Here is a 5463-nt window from a genome sequence, read left to right as displayed (position 1 = left end):
AGAATAGAAGTAAAAGGTTGTGTTTGTGTGAACTCCGCGAATCTTGCGATCTCAGACGACTAAGCTGGTAACGGATAATGCTGCTGTTAGCGTTCCGTTCACATGGAACTGTACCTGCCGCAAGAGTTCCGTCCAGACGGAGCTCTCTGTGCCACTTGAGTTCTGTCTAGACTTTCACGGTTCCAGACTAGTTGTCGCGATTTAGTTTGTGTGCACAAGCTTGAACTTACAAAATGGAACTGTTGGTAGGCAGTCAGTTTAAATGCAACCTCTTCGTCTTATTACTCATCTAAAGGTGCAACCAGTCTAGACGTAACTGTGTATGCCACTTCACTTCTTGCCAGCCATATATGCCGCAAAGTTTCGTCTAGATGGAACCATATGTGATATAGATTTGTCTATATGGAATTACAACTTGCGCTAAACTTCAGTGTGGAATTAAAAGTCGGACAAGACTTTTGTCCAGACGCAACGCAATTTTAAGCAAAATGATTCTTTTGTGATCTGCCTATACCTGTGTGGATAGACACTCCGAACAGAAAACTTTAGGAACGGACTAATCCGCGCGACATGCAAGCGAGCTTAGTTTATTTACGCTGCGGTGGTTCAAGATGGCGTCAGGAGCTTTACAAGAAATTGCCAGGCTTTCTTTGTGCGTGTGCGCTCGTATGAGTCCGTGTTTGCGTGCATGCGTGTATTTGAACAGTGTGCTAACGGAGAAAAATTGAAGCTAGTTGCGGGCACCATGCATGCTTTGTTTAATTAGGCGGTGGTAAGTTTCTTTTCGCCCTGAAGCGCATCGCATCTTCTGTCACGTTTGCACTCAAATTGTAAAACATTTGACAAAAAATAACGGAAGTATCACCTAATCATCAGCGTCATCATCATCATCAGCCTGACTATACCCACTGCAGGGCGAAGGCCTCTCCCATATTTCTCCACTTAGCCCGGTTCTGTGCTAGCTGCATCCACTTGCCCTTGCGAACTTAACCTCATCCGCCCACCTAACTTTCTGCCGCCCCCTGCTACGCTTTCCTTCTCTTGGAATCCAGTTTGTTACACTAAGCGACCATCGGGTATACCCTCTCTTCGCACTAGATGTCCTGCCCATGCCCATTTCTTCTTCTTGATTTCCACTAGAATGTCGGTAACTTGAGTTATTTCTCTGACCCACTCTGCACGCTTCCTATCTCTTAATGTTACCCTACCATTTTTTGTTCCATAGCCCTCTGGGTTGTCCTCAAATTAAGTAGAACTCTCTTGGTTAGCCTCCACGTTTCAGCTCCATAGGTGAGCACAGGTAAGATGCAACTGTCGTATACTTTCCTCTTGAGCGATACCGGTAACCTTCTAGTCATAATCTGCGAGTGCTTGCCAAATGCGCTCCATCCCAATCTTATTCTTCTTGTTATTTCCTTTTCATGGTCCGGATCTGCGGTTACTACCTGTCCTAAGTAGACATAATCGCCTACTACTTCCAGTACTTCGCTACCTAATGTAAACTGCTGTTCCTTCGCGAGGCTGTTGAACATTATCTTAGTCTTCTGCATATTGACTTTCAAGCCTACATTTCTACTTTTCCTGTCTAGGTCATCAATCATTATTTGCAGTTCATCCCCGGAGTTGCTTAGCAAGGTAATGTCATCAGCAAATCGCAGATTACTGAAGTATTCTCCATCTACCCTTATTCCTAACTGCTCCCATTCCAAGTCTCTGAATATTTCCTCTAAGCAAGCTGTGAATAGTACTGGGGAGATTGTGTCTCCTTGCCTAACACCTTTCTTTATGAAAATTTTGTTACTTTCTTTATGCAGAACTATGGTTGCTGTGCAGCCGCAATGTATATCTTCCAGCATTTTCACGTAGGGCTCGTCTACCCCCTGATTTTGCAATGCCTGCCTCACCGCTGATGTTTCAACTGAGTCAAATGCTTTTTCGTAATCAATTAATGCTATGTATAAGGGCTGGTTATATTCCGAGCATTTTTCTATCACCTGATTGATGGTATGGATATGATCAATAGTAGAGTACCGTTTCCGAAAACCTGCGTGATCCTTTGCTTGATTGCAGTCTAAAGTTGTCTTGATTCTATTAGCGATTACCTTAGTAAATACCTTATACGTAACAGACAGTAAGCTGATTGGTCTGTAATTTTTAAGGTCCTTAGAGTCCCCTTTCTTGTGAATGAGAATAATGTTTGCATTCTTCCATGGTTCTGGTACCGTCGATGACACCAGGCACTGCGTATACAGGGTGGCCAGTGTTTCTAGCACGATATCCCCCCCGTCCTTCAGCAAATCTGTAGTTATCTGATCCTCTCCAGCTGATTTCCCCCTTTTCATAGTTTCTAGTGCTTTCTTGACCTCGTCCTTCGTCACTGGTGGAACGTCTGACTGTTTTTCCCTTCCGCCAATCTCCTTACGGTCCTGACTACTTTGGCTACTGTAGAGATCTGTATAGAACTCCTCGGCTACTTTGACTATCTTGTCCATATTGCGGATGGATCTCCTCGCCCCTTTCCATCTTCGTCTATGGGTAACAAGTGGATCATCGTGGCCACTGACTACCTTACCCGTTACGCCGAAGCAAGAGCACTACCAAATGGTACCGCGGCAGAAGTCGCCAAATTTTTTCTCGAACAAATTCTCTTGCGACACGGCGCCCCAGAAGTGCTCATCACGGACAGGGGAATGGCGTTTACGGCAGAGTTGACGCAAGCCATCCTTGAATACAGTCACACAAGCCATCGACGAACAACTGCGTACCATCCCCAGACCAATGGCCTTACGGAGCGCTTGAACAAAACGATCGCGGACATGATCGCTATGTACGTCGACGCTGAACACAAGACCTGGGACGCCATCTTGCCGTACGTGATCTTCGCGTATAACACGGCAGTCCAGGAGACGACCAGAGCGACCCCGTTTAAGCTTGTGTACGGCAGGGAGCCCACGACGACGTTCGACGCAATGCTGCCGCACGTAACCAACGAGGACAACCTTGACGTCGCCGCCTACCTGCAGCGTGCAGAGGAAGCCCGACAACTCGCACGGCTGCGTATTAAGGACCAACAGCGCACCGACAGCAGACGATACAATTTACGACGACGCCACGCAGAGTACAATCCAGGAGACCAAGTGTGGGTTTGGACACCAATTCGCCGTCGCGGATTAAGTGAAAAGTTGTTGCGTCGATACTTTGGGCCGTACAAAATCCTTCGCCGCGTCGGACTACTGGACTATGAAGTTATTCCCGACGGAACGTCAGCATCACAACGGCGACGCGCACGCCCAGAAATTGTACATGTTGTACGACTTAAGCCATATTACGCGTGTTAAAGAATCTGTGGTGTTTAAACTTTGCAGTGTTTAAGTTTCTTTGTTCTGGAACATCGAGGCGATGTTTTTTTAAGGGGGGAGTAATGTCGCGAAACCTTCAAAACTGTATTTGTTGTTTTTTTAACGGCCGCCGGCATACAGGCTTATCACTCTGATTCTGGACCGCGTATCAGTTCCGTAATCTTTGTTTGTTAATGCTCGATGTCGCGAGTCGCACCTTTATCAGTTTTGTTGTAGCGCAAGATGCACCGAGACCTGTCTCGAAGGTTCCGGCCACTTGGGTGTCTTTCCACAATGTTCCAGCCCGTGCTGGTAGCTGTTTGCGACGTTATCTAGATTGTTCTGTGCAGCCTTTAAATTGAGCGTTGCCGAGTGTGACGGGCATTCTTTGTTCGACGATCGACGAGCACGTTTGTTTCTATTGCCGCTGCCGAGTTGCTTAGTTCTTTTGCGGGCGCAAGTCAGCCCAAATAAACAGTTTCTTTAGTGCAATCATCGACCCTTCAATTGTGTCGTCGACCTCGTCACCACTACGTGACAATATTCGTGATGACGTTGCCCGCCTTGTCCATTATCGCATACATCTGGTTTTTGCCTGTGCCTAATTTCTTCTTTACCGCCTTAAGGCTTCCCCCGTTCTTTACAGCATGCTCAATTTTCTCCACGTTATACTTCCTTTATCAGCTACCTTGCGCTTATTGATTAGCTTTGATATCTCGGCCAATTCGATCCGGTCTGTTGGATTGGAAGCTTTCATACTCTGGCGTTTCTTAATCAAGTCTTTCGTCTCCTTAGACAGCTTACCGGTATCCTCTCTAACTATCCTACCGCCTACTTCTACCGCACACTCAGTAAGGATATCTCTTAAATTATTGTCCATTGCTTCTAGGATAATGTCGTCATCCTCGGTTAGGCCTGAATATCTATTCTGTAGCGAGATCCTTAGTTCTTCTGCCCTCTCCCTACCGCTAATTTGTTATTGGGTTCTTAATAATCTGTTGCGTTCCTTCATCAGGTTTAGGCTAATTCGGGACCTCACCATCCTGTGGTTACTGCATCGCACTTTCCCGATTGCCTCTACATCTTGCACAATGGCGGGGGTTGAACAGATTATGAAGTCAATTTCATTTTTATACTCCCTGTTAGCACTTTTCCATGTCCATTTCCGGTTCTTCTGTTTGTTGAAGAAGGTATTCATGAATCTTAAGTTATTGCGCTCTGCAAACTCAACTAGTAATTCCCCCCTGCTATTCCTAGAACCAATGCCATAGTCACCTACTGCCTGATCTCCTGCCTGCTTTTTTCGTATACCTTCGCATTGAAGTCGCCCATTAGTACAGTATACTGCGTCTTTACTTTTCGCATTGCCGGTTCTACATCTTCGTGGAAGCTTTCAACTGCCTGGTCATCATAACTACATTACCTATTAGTATGGCTTTTTATTTCCCTTTTTACACATTATTTGATTCATTCGTAAGTTTTTCACGCTACTCGTCTTTGCATCCCATGTGGCGATCAAATTATCGCATCTGGTTTCCATACGCTGTGTGGAAGGACAATTTTCGCTACCATTGAACAGCATGTAGACGTATGTGTGGTTCTCCTTCCTAAACCATGTGTTATCAAAGAGAACCGGGCAAGAATTCAGCGGGAGCATTCGTTCGCTAGCCAAGCCAATGTATTGACAAGGGGACTTGTCTTCGCCAAGACAAAGACAAGAACCCTTGTCAATACATCGGGTTGGCTTGCGAACTGAGGCTCCTCCTTGACCCTAGTTCAGTGCTCTTTCATACTGGACCACATTGGATGCCTTGTACCTGTCGAGGTTTCTTTCAGCATAAGGTTTCGAGCTGAGTTCAATCACAAGCTTGAAGTCAACAACGTGCGCACTCTCATGCCACCTTCCAGGTGTATGCTCGTCATTTGTTAAGGCAGCGAGGCTTTCAGGTTGGTTGCAAGGGTCCCATGTGCTCGATTCTTATCTCACGCATCCATATGAAAGCAGCTGCATAGCTTCGCAGCTCCTTTCAACTAGGTCATATCAAATGGTCTTGTGGTAGCTCAGTCTGTCGATCCATCAAACGTTTATCGCCATCAGTGAAAAAAAGCAACTTGACATTCTGTG

This window comes from Amblyomma maculatum, chromosome 3 (assembly GCF_055883805.1).
Source record: "Amblyomma maculatum isolate TAMU_Amacu chromosome 3, ASM5588380v1, whole genome shotgun sequence".
NCBI classification, from domain to species: Eukaryota; Metazoa; Arthropoda; class Arachnida; order Ixodida; family Ixodidae; genus Amblyomma; species Amblyomma maculatum.
Note: the sequence above shows the minus strand (reverse complement) of the source record.